Source organism: Chiloscyllium plagiosum, unplaced genomic scaffold, assembly GCF_037043375.1.
Source record: "Chiloscyllium plagiosum isolate Xiang-an unplaced genomic scaffold, Cpla_swu_hap1 HiC_scaffold_4, whole genome shotgun sequence".
Taxonomy (NCBI): domain Eukaryota; kingdom Metazoa; phylum Chordata; class Chondrichthyes; order Orectolobiformes; family Hemiscylliidae; genus Chiloscyllium; species Chiloscyllium plagiosum.
This window is the reverse complement of record NW_028270142.1, coordinates 11,951,360-11,965,393: the sequence shown is the minus strand read 5'-3', so window position 1 is coordinate 11,965,393 and position 14,034 is coordinate 11,951,360. Positions and strand designations below refer to the sequence as shown.

General features: G+C 40.0%; 1 long non-coding RNA gene across 1 annotated transcript in view; it reads right to left on the bottom strand.

Annotated features, from left to right (window-relative positions):
• The window catches only part of LOC122549603 (uncharacterized), a 113,720-nt gene that overhangs the window by 42,327 nt on the left and 57,359 nt on the right, over positions 1 to 14,034 (bottom strand). The window lies entirely within an intron of this gene.

Below are 14,034 nucleotides of genomic sequence, written 5' to 3'. Positions count from 1 at the left end.
CACAAGCAGAAAAGCCTGGTCCAAGTCTCATCTAAACACAATGCAATATTGTAACTACTTGCCAGTTGGTGATCAGGAGGTTTGCTTCAGGGCAAAGCTATGGCATTCACTTCAAATAAAACATTCCATCTGACAGTTTTCAGAATTCCACCCCAATTGGCAGTGTTTTGAATTGAACGAGAAGTTATTTAAATTTACAAAGCTGTGATTACTGTTTCAGGTTTTATTTTGCTGTGTTTAGTGAGTGTATCTGTAGCCTTTCAAGAATAATTGTTAGGATATCACTGTTGAAGAGATAAGCTAACAATTTCAACTCACGAGGAAGGTAGAATTAATGACGCAGCAAATAGGGGCGGCACCGTGACTCAGTGATTAGCACTGCTGCCTCACAACCCCAGAGACCTGCATTTGATTCCTGTCTCAGGTGATGTCTGTGTGGAGTTTGCACGTTCTCCAGGTACTCTGGTTTCCTCCCGTGATCCAAAGATGTGTAGGTTAGGTGAATTGGCCATGCTCAATTGCCCATAATATTCAGGGGTGCATAGGTTTGGCGCTTTAGTCAGGGGTAAATATAGGGGACTAGGTCTGGGTGGGTTAATCTTTGGACGGTTGGTGTGGACTTGTTGGGCCAAATGGCCTGTTTCCATACTGTAGGGATTCTATGATAAATGTAATTATTTCATTCCAAGGGTAAGATGCATTTATTTTGTACTCAGCAAGGAGTGAGTAAAGTTAAAAAAAAAACAAATTATAAATCAGTTACATTCCTGCAATGATATATTTGTTCATTTATTGTAGAAGAGCTTGTATGTGTTTAAACTTCAGGACAAATTCCTATGTATCTCTAACTGTGTTGCCTCTGAAGATAGAGTAAACATTGACGGGCACAACGTTTGGAGTGCTGAATGGGCACTGTGCTGTAACTCAGGCCCGGGCAATATTCGCACGAATATTAAACAGAAAGCCCCACAAGGCTACCTGTTGACTGAAAGGTCCCTTCATAAAGGTTCATAAAATGAGACATCTTTGGCACTTTTTAAGCCATGTCTTAAAGGTCACCTCCGATATTACAAAGTTAAAAATCACGCAACACAAGGTTATAGTCCAACAGGTTTATTCGGTAGCACTAGCTTTCGAGGCACTGTCTCTTCATCAAGCAGTGAAGCTTGTATTTCCAAATAAATATGTTGGACTATAACCTGGTGTTGTGTGATTTTCAACTTTGTCCACCCCAACACTGACACCTCCAAATCAGATATTACACAGATAATTGCCACGAGGGTCTCTGGGTACAGAAAATAGAACAGGGAACCTCAGTGGACGTAATCCTTCCTCGGGGTAAAGCGTCCAAAATTGTGCACATTACTCAAACTGTGGTCTCTCTAATTCTCCACCCACTGCCATCTGGTCATGTGAACCACTGAGGGGCTGCAATGTGGTTCTTGCTGCTGCTAGGCAGAAGTGGCTACTGCAGATGCTGGAGATTAGAGTCAAGATTAGAGTGGTGCTAGAAAAGCACAGCAGGTCAAGCAGCATCCGAGGAGCAGGAGAATCGGCAAAAGTCCTTCATCAGCCCTTCTTGATGCTGCTGTTCACTTCTGATGATGGTGGTGGACCATGCTGGATGGTGTAGAGATGCAAGTTGTGGCGTGAAGAGTCTCCGGACATGACCAGATGGCAGTGCCAAGCCTGGGTGGAGAATTAGAGAGACCAGACCTTGAGTAATGTGCACAATTTTTGACCCCTTAGTCCGAAGAAAAATGTCATTATATTGGAGGCAGTTCAGAGGGGATTGGCTGGACTGATTCCAGAGATAAAACCCTTAATCTGTGATTAATTGGCCAGTAAATTGAATTAATGTACTTTTTGAGTTAATACTGGATGAAACAATGGAACAGTGGGGACAGACAGAACAACAAAGTTAGGATCCCTGGCACATAGGTACGAAAAGGAGCAGATTGAGAGTCAGGGGATTTAAGAAAGCCATAAGCACAAAAGTATAATAAATAATCAATCGTATGATAGCAATATAATAATAAAATGGGTTGCACTGAGGATAACCTATCAGCTAATGCCAAAACAGACGGTAAACATTTTAAATATAGAAATAGGAAAGTGAACATAGGCCTATTAGAGAATAAGCTTGGGAAGTAATAATAGGGAACCAGGGAATGGCAGAGGAGTTGAATAAGGACTTTGCATGAGTCTTCATGGTAGAAAACACTAAAGCACTCCAAAATACTTATTGATAACAGGTACAAAGGGGAGGAGAAATAAATGCAATGACTATCAGTAGAGCAGAAGTACATAGGAAATGCATGGGGCTAAAGGCTGATAAATCTCCTGAAGCTGACAGGGTTGCATCCTTGAAGGTAGGTGATGACGAGGCAATATTGTTACTGGATTAGTAATCCAGAAATCCAGGTAAGGTTCTGGAGGCCCAGGCTTGAATTTCTCTACACCAGATGATGGAATTTGCTGGATAAATCCAACCTGGCCAGTTATTACTCCATCAGTTCATCTCTAGATCTTCAGTGATGGTAGTCGTCATAAACTGTGCTAACAATCAGCACTTGCTTAGTAATAATCTGTTCACTGACACCCAGTTTGAGTTCTACCAGGGCCACTCAACTCCTGACCTCATTACAGCCTTGGTTCAAACATGGACAAAAGAGCTGAATTCCAGAGAGGAGGTGAGAGTGACTGCCCTTGACATCAGGGTGGCACTTGACTGTAAATCATCAAAGTACCCGAGCAAAACTGGAGCCAATGGAAACAAAGTGTAAACTCTCCACTAGTTGCAATCAAACCTATACAAAGCAAGATAGTTATTGGTGGTGGAGATCAGTCATCTCAGCTCCAGGCTTCAATGCAGAAGTGCATCAGGGTAGTATCCTTGGGTGAGCCATCTTCAGTTGCTATATCAATGACTTTCCCTCCATCAAAAGGTTAGAAGTTGGGATGTTCGCTGATAATTGCACAATAATCTGCATCATTTCTGAACCTTCAGATATTGAGATAGTCCATGTCATATGCAGCAATATTCAAGTCTTACAGATGGAGAACTGTGTGGGCAAGTATGAAATTTTGCTTTTTGTGGAAAGAACAAAACAGCACATTCTCTAAATAGTGAGAAATCGCAGAAGCTCTGAGGTATAGCGAGATCTGGTGTCCTAGTCCATAAATCATAGTAGGTCAATAGGCAGGCATAGAATTATAGAGTCATAGGGTCATACAGCATGGAAACAGATGCTTTGGTTCGACTCAACTAGGTTTCCCAAACTAAATGAGTCCCATTTGCCTGTGTTTGGCCTCTATCCCTCTAAACCTTTTCTATCCATGTACCTGTTCAAATATCTTTTTGAGGTAGTAATTATAGCTGAAGCTACCATATCCTCTGGCAGCTCATTCCATATACGTATCACCCTCTGTGTGATAAAGTTGCCCCTCAAGTCCCTTTTAATTCTTTCTCCTTGCACCTTAAACCTATACCCTGTAGTATTGAACTGACATGTCTTAAGGAAAAGACCTTTGTTGTTTATCTTATCCATACCCCTCATGATTTTATAAGCTCTGTTAGGCAACCAAACCATCCTATGCACTAGGGAAAAAAGTCCCAACCTATCCAATCTCTCCTTATATCTCAATCCCGGTAATATCCAGGTAAATCATTTTTATACCATTTCCACATGTTATAATTTTACTGTGAGGGGAATTGAATGCAAGAGTAGGAAGATTATGCTTCACTGACACAAAGCAACAGTGAAACTGCATATGGAATACTGAGTACAGAACTGGTCACTGCACTTATGGAAGTATGTTAGTATTTTGGAAACAGTTCTGAAAAGGTTTACTAGACTAATACCTGGAATGAGAAGATTGCCTTGTGAGGAAAACTCAAAGAGGCTAGTCTGCATCTTCTGGAGGGTCAGGAGTTGCAGGTAGTCAGGGTAGTGAAGATGGCATTCCTTTATTGGTCAGCGCTTTGACTATAGGGCTTGGGAAGTCATGTTGCAGCTTTCAGGATGTTGGTGAGGCCACTTTTGGAATATTGCGTGCAATTCTGGTCTCCTTGCTACAGGAAGGATGTTATGACACTTGAAAGGTTTCAGAAAATATTTACAAGGATGTTGCCAGGGTTGGAGGATTTGAGCTACAGGGAGAAGCTGAACAGGCTGGGGGTTTTCTTCCCTGGAACAACTTAGGCTGAGGGGTGGCCTTATAGAAATTTATAAAATTGTGAGGGGCATGGACAGGGTGAACAGCCAAGGTCTTTTTCCCCAAGTAGGGGAGTCCAAAGCTAGAGGGCAGAGGTTTAAGGTGAGAGGGGAAAGATTTAAAAAGGACCTAAGGGGCAACTTTTTTATGCAGAGGGTGGAACGTGTATAGAATGAGCTGCCAGAGGAAGTGGTGGAGGCTGGCTCCATTACCAAATTTAAAAGGCATCTGGATGGGTATATGAATAGGAAGGGTTTAGAGGGATATTGGTCAAATGCTAGCAAATGGAACTAGATTAATTTAGGATATCTGGTCAGCGTGGATGAGTTGGACCCAAGTTTGTGTGTCTGTGCTGTGTAGAGGTCATTCTGCTAAAATGCATGTTTTGTTAATGCAAATTTGATGTAATGCAATTGACGAATTGGGGGGCAGTTTGTAAAGCGCAGACTTTTAAAATGTGTGTTGGTTGTAACACGATTACATCACCAACACTTTAAGTGCTCTTTCTAAAGCGTGATTTTTCTGTAATGCAGGGTTGCACACAAACACAACCATTGTTTAATAGAAGAACTATCTCTATCTCTATGACTCCGTGACTCTAAAACATAATGATCTTGAGTGGCGACAGATATTGAAATGATCCCAACTACATGTTCACTGATGATAAAACACAGCCCATAGTTTCAGATTTAATTGGAGCAGTATGGAAACAGACCCTTCAGCCCGACAAGTCCACACCGACCCTTCAAAGAGTAACCCACCCAGACCCATTCCCCTACCCTACATTTACCCTTGACTAATGCACCAAACATTAGGTCAATTTAGCATGGCCAATTCACCTGACCTGCACATAGAGTCATAGAGCTGTACAGCATGGAACCAGACTCTTCGGTCCAACCTGTAAATTCCGACCAGATAGCCCAACCCAATCTAGTCCCACCTGCCAGCACCCAGCCCATATCCCTCCAAACCCTTCCTATTCATATACCAATCAAAATGCCTCTTAAATGTTGCAATTTTTCTAGCTTCCTAAACTAGCCTCCACCACTTCCTCTAGCAGCTCATTTCATACACATACCACCCTCTGTGTGAAAAAGTTGCCCCTTAGGTCTCTTTTATATCTTTCCCTCTCACCCTAAACCTATGCTCTCTCGTTCTGGACTCCCCCACCCCAGGGAAAAGATTTTGCCTATGTACGCTATCCATGCCCCTCATAATTTTGTAAACCTCTATAAGGTCACCCCTCAGCCTCCGACGCTCCAGGGTAAACAGCCCCAGCCTATGGCTCAAATCCTCCAACCCTGGCACATCTTTGGATCGTGGGAGGAAACCGGGACACCAGGAGGAAACCCAGAGGAGAATGTGCAAACTCCACACAAACAGTCGCCCAAGGCAGGAATCAAACCCAGGGCCCTGGTGCTGTGAGGCAGCGGTGCTGTGAGGCAGCAGTGCTGACCACTGAGCCACCGTGCCAGCTTTCAAGTAGGCAAATCATAGTTATTCAGAGGATGAACCAGAGAGTGAACTTCTGACAGTTTTGATTTGGATGTTTGTAAAAATTACAAAGTAATTTATAAGCTTGATGAAAGATATGGTAGAGAGAATAAAGAATTTTACCATTTCAATAATAACATACTGCAGAATCTTTTAGAGTATCAAATTTTGACACTAACATCAAGTTCATCGATTACTTTTCAAACTTTACCTCTCAAGTGTTAGCTTAAAAACAATATTCAAGTGATCTAAAAATAAACAGTTTCATGCCATTGGTCCACGTTTTGGATACCATTCTGAGCATTGTCATGCATGTAATTTCTAGGATAAATCTAGGGGCACTGGATAACCACTTAAAGTAATTCATGTTGCAAAAGGACATGTGAAAAGTTAACTGCAGATAGGTGGAGTTATTTTAACACTGTCACAATTAGGTCAAAGTAAATACTTTATAGTCTTGTTTAAAGAAAAGCATTTATCTAAAACATAAGAGACACAACTGGAAAGTGCATGCTTGGAAAGTCAAAATCATTTTTGTCTACCTCTATCTTTTCCATGGTATTACATATCATTTCCCATTTGAGGCTGAGAAACTTTGAAACTTGATACCATGTGTAACATACCATTTCTCATTGCTTGATGTTTTCTTATCTCAATTAATTATTTCAAAGTCTGTGTGGTTCTAGATATTATTGAGCACTGTTCATTTCAATCCATTGCTATAACCCACCAGTCATCAAAACAATTAAATTATAAAGTAAGTTAAATTTTGTACACAAATGAATCCCTTTTTCCACTTCCATGGAAAAAAAAAGGTATTAACGTCAAAATGGTTGATTGTCAAAGAGAACAGTTTTAACACCAAAAGGTATCTATTACATGAGAACTTACTTCTGGCGCCAAGAGGCATTTAGATCGTTTGCTCTGCTATTCCACAGAGGAAAGCGTGCTGAAAGTTGTTGATACCTGAGCAACACAACCAAGGTTTCAGAAAATAAATGAGCTTGAACAATTATTATAAGTCATTTCCTCCAAGGTTATTCGATTTTCACTGATGTGTCGAAAAGCAGTGAATACTTTGACCAGAACAACCCTGACAACAGACAGCTTTCTCAAGTGAAAGGGATCAAAAAGGCAACACTGTTAAGTCAAAGGGGAAATATCTGTGTCATGAATAACACTGAGAATATATTTTGAAATGCTGCCATTTTAATTTGAACACTCATGACCAATAACACATTTCCGATAGATTGAGCTTTGACAAAGGGTCAGTTAGACTCGAAACGTCAGCTCTTTTCTCTCCTTACAGATGCTGCCAGACTTGCTGAGATTTTCCAGCATTTTCTCTTTTGGTTTCAGATTCCAGCATCTGCAGTAATTTGCTTTCATCCAATAAATTGCTTCTGTCTTGCCCTTGTGCAAATATACTCAAATTCATTGATACTAGTGACTTCACCTCTAGAGTCATAGAGATCTACAGCACAGAAAAAGGCCCTTCAGCCCATCTTATCAATGCCTATCAAAAACAATGACCTACCTAATCTAATCCCATTTTCCAGCACTTGGCCCACAGCTTTGAAGTCTTGGCATTGCAAGTTTAAATACTTAGACTCTTAGAACCATAGAGTTGTACAGCACAGAAACAGGTCCAACATGTCCATGCTGACCAGATATCCAAAATTAACTTAGTCCCATTTTCCAGCACCTGACCCATATCCCTCTAAACCCGTCCTATTCACATACCCATCCAGATGCCTTTTAAACATTATAAGTGTACCAGCCTCTACCACTTCCTCTGGCAGCTCATTCCATACACGCACCACCCTCTGCGTGAAAGTGTTGCCCCTTAGGTCCTTTTTAAATCTTTCCCCTCTCAGCTTAAACCTATTCCCTCTATTTTTGAATTCCCCCATGCTAGGGAAAAGACTTTGTCTATTTGCCTTATCTATGCCCGTCATGATTTTATAAGCTTGTATGAGATCACCCTTCAGCCTCCGTTGCTCCAGGGAAATTAACGTCAGCCTATTCAGCCTCTCCATGTAGCTCCAACCCTCCAACCCTGTCAACATCGTTGTAAATCATTTCTGAACCCTTACAAGTTTCACAACATCCTTTCTATATGAGGGAGATCAGAATTGAACCCAGTATTCCAAAGTGGCCTAACCAATGTCCTATACAGTCATAACATGACCTCTCATCTCCTATACCCAATGCACCAACCAATAAAGGCAAGTGTACCAAACACCTTCTTCACTATCCTGTCAGCCTGCAACTCTGCTTTCAAGGAACTATGAACCTGCACCTCAAGATCTCTTTAAATTGTACCAGTTTCTGCCTCTTGTGTCCTGAGGGGCAGTGAGGATCACACTGAGGAGCTTCGGTGGGCAGTAAATTTATTTCAAAATCCTTTTGAGTCCTGGCCTGCTGTTGACTTTGAATTCTTTAGTGAGGCCTACAGTAGTAAGGTCAAGAGGTCTACCTTAGTCCCTATACTTCTCTTGTAACTGGTGTACGGGGATGATCATGTCCCCTGTCAATCCACAGAAACCACAGCTCAAGGACACAGCTGGTCTGAAGGTAGATGAAGACGTTTTAAACACAACCTCACTGATACTGACTGAGGTGTTCCTGTGGTTGTTGCAGTCTCCTATGGCACCTTGAAGTTTGTACGACACATGTTCTGTGCAATACAGGAGGAGGAGATCTTGATGTTGCTGAGGAAGTAGTTGCTACTGAACTGGGTTATGAAAAAAACATTAGTGACAATAGTGCCACACACCTGTCTTCCAAAAAAATTACAAAGTTGTCAAAAAAACTTTTTTAATTATAAGAAAATGATTCATTTGTAAGGAAAGCTTCACAACTATTAAACTATTAAAATGATCTATTAGGATCAAATTTCAACTGGTTATGTCAGATTCCTAAAGATAAACAATATGTGAATTAATAAACAGATCAATTAAATTTCATGTTTTATGTATTGCTGAAGAAAACACATTTAGTTGAAACTTTGCACCTTGCACTCCATCAGGACAATTTACAAGAAATACCGATATAAGGGAAAGGTAACATTATACTGCATAAGAATTAGAATTAGAATCCCTACAGTGTAGAAACAGGCCATTTGGCCCAACAAGTCCACACTGACACTTCGAAGAATATCCCACCCAGACTCATTCCCCTAACTAATGCACCGAGCCTACACATCCCTGAACACCATGGACAATTTAGCATAGCTAATTCATCTAACCTGCACATCTTTAGATTGTGGGAGGAAACCAGGTTACCTGGAGGAAACCCATACAGACACGGGGGTGATGTGCAAACTCCACACCGACAGTAACCCAAGGCTGGGATTGACCCATTGAGCCACTGTGCTGCCCACAAGAGGCAAATGATAATTGGTTCACAAGTAGGTTCTGATCAGCAGAAGCACTGACAATGGGAATGTATCAGTTAATGATGACTAATAATTAATAGCCAATCTTGGTTAATGTTTTAAGGTTGATGCTGAAACATAAACCTAAGAATGGCTGTTGCCTATTTTGTTTAATGGAAATAAGCGCAGCATTTGTAGTTGTTTGTTACGTCTGCAAAGATCAGGGTCCCATGCATTAGAGTATCCAACTTCTCGTAACTGCACCACACTGCAAGTCTGACTGATCATCCTCAATTAGTCATCAGCAAAATTCTTCTCACACCCTCAGGATTAATTCGTGAACATTTTCCAGTCACAGTATCACATCAAACATTGCAGATTGTGAATTTTGGAAGTGTGTACTGTTTACGTAATCAGTACCTTCCTTGTTGTTAACAGCCAAAAGCTGTTTGACTATGATCTGCCAGTCTTTGACATATATATGCCTGCAGTACACCGGCACTGAATTCTATATAACACATTACTCATTTCTGTGATAGGCATAACAATGCTTTAGCTGGACAGCAGATTCCTGCTAGTGACAAACACCATTTGTTTTGCTACTGCATAGTTGCAGGATGAAACAGCCAGATTTGCCTGTTGAGCTTTCAGTCTGGTGCACTTACATGTACCAGAAGCTGCACATATTGTTTCACAGTTTTGAAACAACAAATGTGTGATGACCATTTACTGGATCATTGTTCAGGACAATACCTTGACCAGTGTGAACCTGCCAGATTTAATATGTAAATAAAGCTTGACAGTTATTTGTCAGTCATCATTAGCCAGTACATTCTTCATACCAATAGCTCTACTGATCAGACTGCACTTGCCAACTCATAGCCCTCTCCTTACATATAGTATACAGGATAGGCATTCAGTATGTTGAAGACAATCTGGCTTTGATGGCCATAGTCATAATCTGAAGTGTTTCTCATGTCCCACTTCTGAACCAGTGTCCACATTTTCTCTGGTCCATTCACAAGTGGTTGAGCATTGTCTAGATTTTCTATAAAAAGGCTGAAGCCAGAGATCCCACCACACAGGGCAGTTACCAGGTTGAGGGTAGAGTGGTTGTTATCCGTGCAGCTAAACCAAGTCTACACCTCCCTTTGTGGTAGGCTTACAGCCATCATCAGTTTAGGTACAGGGATCCACAAGGCCTGCTTGGTTATTGTGATAGAGGAAACCACTTACTCCTCTAACTAGAGGAGTCTTTTGCAGTTAACACGCTTTTTTTTTCATGTTAACAACCAATGGAAAGTTACATTGAAAGGAATAGACATTGTTACAGAGACTATGAATCTTAGGTCTTGTTCCTTTGAGATTCTAAGCTGTTCTTCTACATGTCCATAATACATCATTATGGTGCTTATTGCAAGCCTCAGTATTAACACTTCCTGATCTTTTAGAACCATATTTTATTTAAATGCCTCCCATGCTTTAGTCCCATTATTAATATTATAGATTTGTGCAAATAGTTATACTTACTGCCACTTCATCTCTATCCAAGTCTCTGGCTTTGAAAATTCACTCTGTCCCAGAATGTTTTCTGTTCGGAGTTGGAAGACTCAATGGAAGAGTATTATTTTTAAGCTATTCCTGACAGGTCTGCAGGTTCCTTGAAACTGGAAACCATTTCACCTCTTGGATTTCCTTCATGAGAGATACCTTCCATGCAATTAAACACTGCAGTATCTTCGTCATTGGGTGTTGGTTGCTCGTAGAGGGCAGATTTGTACTTTATACAAACAGTTTATAGATCTAGAAGGAACTAACTCTCTTTACTTCAACTTGTTGATTGCTTTGTTGATTTTTAGTTTGCCTAAAGCAATTGCATTAATGGTGAACTCAACTTTTCCTCACTCTTACTATTTGAGGATTGCTTCCCGCTTAGCATGATCTCTGCTAGTCTTACTAAGGCTTCCTCTTGAGGAAGTGAGGAAGTGAAATATTCTGCTAGAAGCTACCTCTTCTGAGCTACCTCAGACTTGAATCCGTCATAGTTATCTGTTCACCAAGCTGCGTTGGTTATATCACTTACAGATATGTCAGTTGGCTCAAGTAGTATTGCTCACACAACTGCGGACAATGCTGGAGAAACTCAGCAGATCTGGCAGCATCTGTCGAGAGAGAAAAACAGTGTTAAGGTTTTCAGTCTTGTATGGCTTTCCTTTAGTATAGCAAATAGGTCAGGCTCCAGACCTTAATAGTCTTTGTCAGCACTGTGGAGCAAAGAAGCCTCGCAGGCACAGACATTGTCCAGTTATTAAAATTAAATGTTTTGCGTGTCAGACCAAAGGTCATTTTCAGAAAATGTAGTCTGTTCTGAACCAGAAATGCCAATAAAAGGGAAAGGTAACATTTACACTCCATAAGAAGCATATGTCAATTGGTTCACAAATAGATTCTGATCAGCAAAGGTGTTGACAAGGGGAATGTACCATTAATGATGACTAACAATTAATAGCCAATCTTGGTTTATGTTTTATGGTTGACTCTAAAAAAAACCTAAGAATGGCTGTTGCCTATTTTGTTCAGTTGAAAGAAGACTTGAAATGTTAACTCTATTTCTCTTTCCACAGATGCTGACAGAACTGCAACGTTTCTCCAACATCCTCTGCATTTGTTTCAGGTTTCTAGCAGTATTTGAGTAATACTGCATATTGGCAACCTCATTGCTTGAGATTCCTTCCAAAACCTGCTGGTTCATGCAGTCCGAACTCTCTTTAGGTGTTGATAGCAATGGAAAATACTTCTGTCAAATCAATATATTCACAGATTCCCATCTGAGTGATGGTGTGAAGCAATTTTTTTATGCCAACAAAACTAATCTCAATGGATTTTGCTTTCTGTCAGGTGTTACCATAAGTCTTGGAAGGCTTATGAAATCTTACATTTGGCTGGTTATTCCTCAATCTAAACTAATTTAATTCTTCCTGTCATTTGAAGAAGATTGAGATCAAGACATCCAATTCCACTCATGACTGAGAATTCTTGGTTGTGAAGTGTACATATAGATCTTCCACAATTTGCCATTCCTTATACTATGTAGTTGCTCATAGCATACCTTTATTCTTAAATGTTATATCTCCTGGAACATTTAGTCGCACTGCTCTCAGATATGGACAGTGTTCTCTTAACCATGAATCACTATCTGATAATATGGTGATGTTCTCAATAGCATTGAACTGAAATTCTTAAAATGGCCATTAACATAAATATGAGCTTTCTCAAAAAGTTAGACCTGGTCAACTTCTCATGAGTACACATCAGATTTTCTTCTATTGCAGATTGTTCCTACTTCATTAGCTCTTTATGCGGGTAGCTATTTGATTTCTTGCTTTTGCATGACTACGTTTTCTGAAAATGACTTTGTGTCTGTGGGGCAAGGTATTCAATGTTAATAGCTGGACAATGTATGTGCCTAAGAAGCTTCTTTGCTCCACAGTGCTAAAAAGGACTATTAATGTCTGGAGCCTTATCTACTTGCTATATAGGTCCTCATATGTGCTGTAGTAGCTCAAGGATCTTCAGAATTGAATGGACTCCATTGATCTTCTGTGCAAAGGTTGATTTTCCCCTCTTAGTCTTGATTTGTATGACTTCCAGATTTTCGATTCACTCACTATCTGACTGGTTTTCTCTAGAGTCAATACTTCTGACAAAGTCTCATCAGCAATTCTGTCTTCAAGAATACTGGCTTCATACCACCGCACACACAGAGATCATTAATGGACTCATCTATAAATTCTTTCAGATGTTGAATCCATCTATTAAGTCTTATTCTTTCAAAATTATATTTTTGTGTGATTAAAGTATTTTTTAAAAATCCTTTCTATAACACTTCAATGGTGTATGTTGCTTCTTTTACCTTTTAGTAAGTTATAGAATTGTCCCATTACTCCTTATTATATATAAAATGTATTAACTTGTTCAGCTTCTGATTCAGTATCTAGTTTCCAAGCTATTCTCCATCTTTAGAGTTGTTTTCTCCAAGGTGTCTAATTGTTAATTCTATTTGACTCATCCCTTAAATACAATCTTCTTGTCAATATTATTGCTGATAAAATGTCTTTAAAAGATAAAATTTTGAAATTTTGCCTGAAGTTGTATAATAATATTATAAAGTTAAAAATCACACAACACCAGGTGCATGTGTGTGTGCAACACACACACATACACTTTCTCACACTCACAACCCCCAACCTCGACAGACAGACACACACAGACAGACAAAGACCCACATGCACACAATTATTTTGTGGGGTGAATTTGTACTTGCAGGGTTACATTGTACTTTGCTCAAAAACTGCATGCATTCATGTAGAACTCTGAGCTCAAAAACTGCATGAATTTATGTAAAACTCCGTTATCTCACTTTTTAGATTAGAATCAATCTAAGCATCATGGCATAGACAGAGAACACAGGGGGCTAACACCTTCAACATATAGTCTAGCTATCACCATTGTTAACAGCTAACCTGAGAATGCAACATATTTAAAAAAAAAGGTTTTGTGATTTACACATGAAAGAAGTGAAACTATCACTGTATTCTAACAGATGAAAGGCTTAACAGACAATCAATTTTTCAATGTATAACTTCAGTTACATCACACTGTAAATTTTTGCTATAAATTCTGCGTTACGATTGAGCCCTCCACTATCACCTGATGAAGGAGTGTTGCTCCGAAAGCTAGTGTGCTTCCAATTAAACCTGTTGGACTATAACCTGGTGTTGTGTGATTTTTAACTTTGTACACCCCAGTCCAATACCAGCATCTCCAAATCATGAATAATATTATAATAATAGTAACATGACTGCTCTGTGATGCTGCACTGCAGGGATTTCCCACATTTTGCAGCTAAAATGGAGGACTCCTGCTTTTTGTAGCCTGAATGG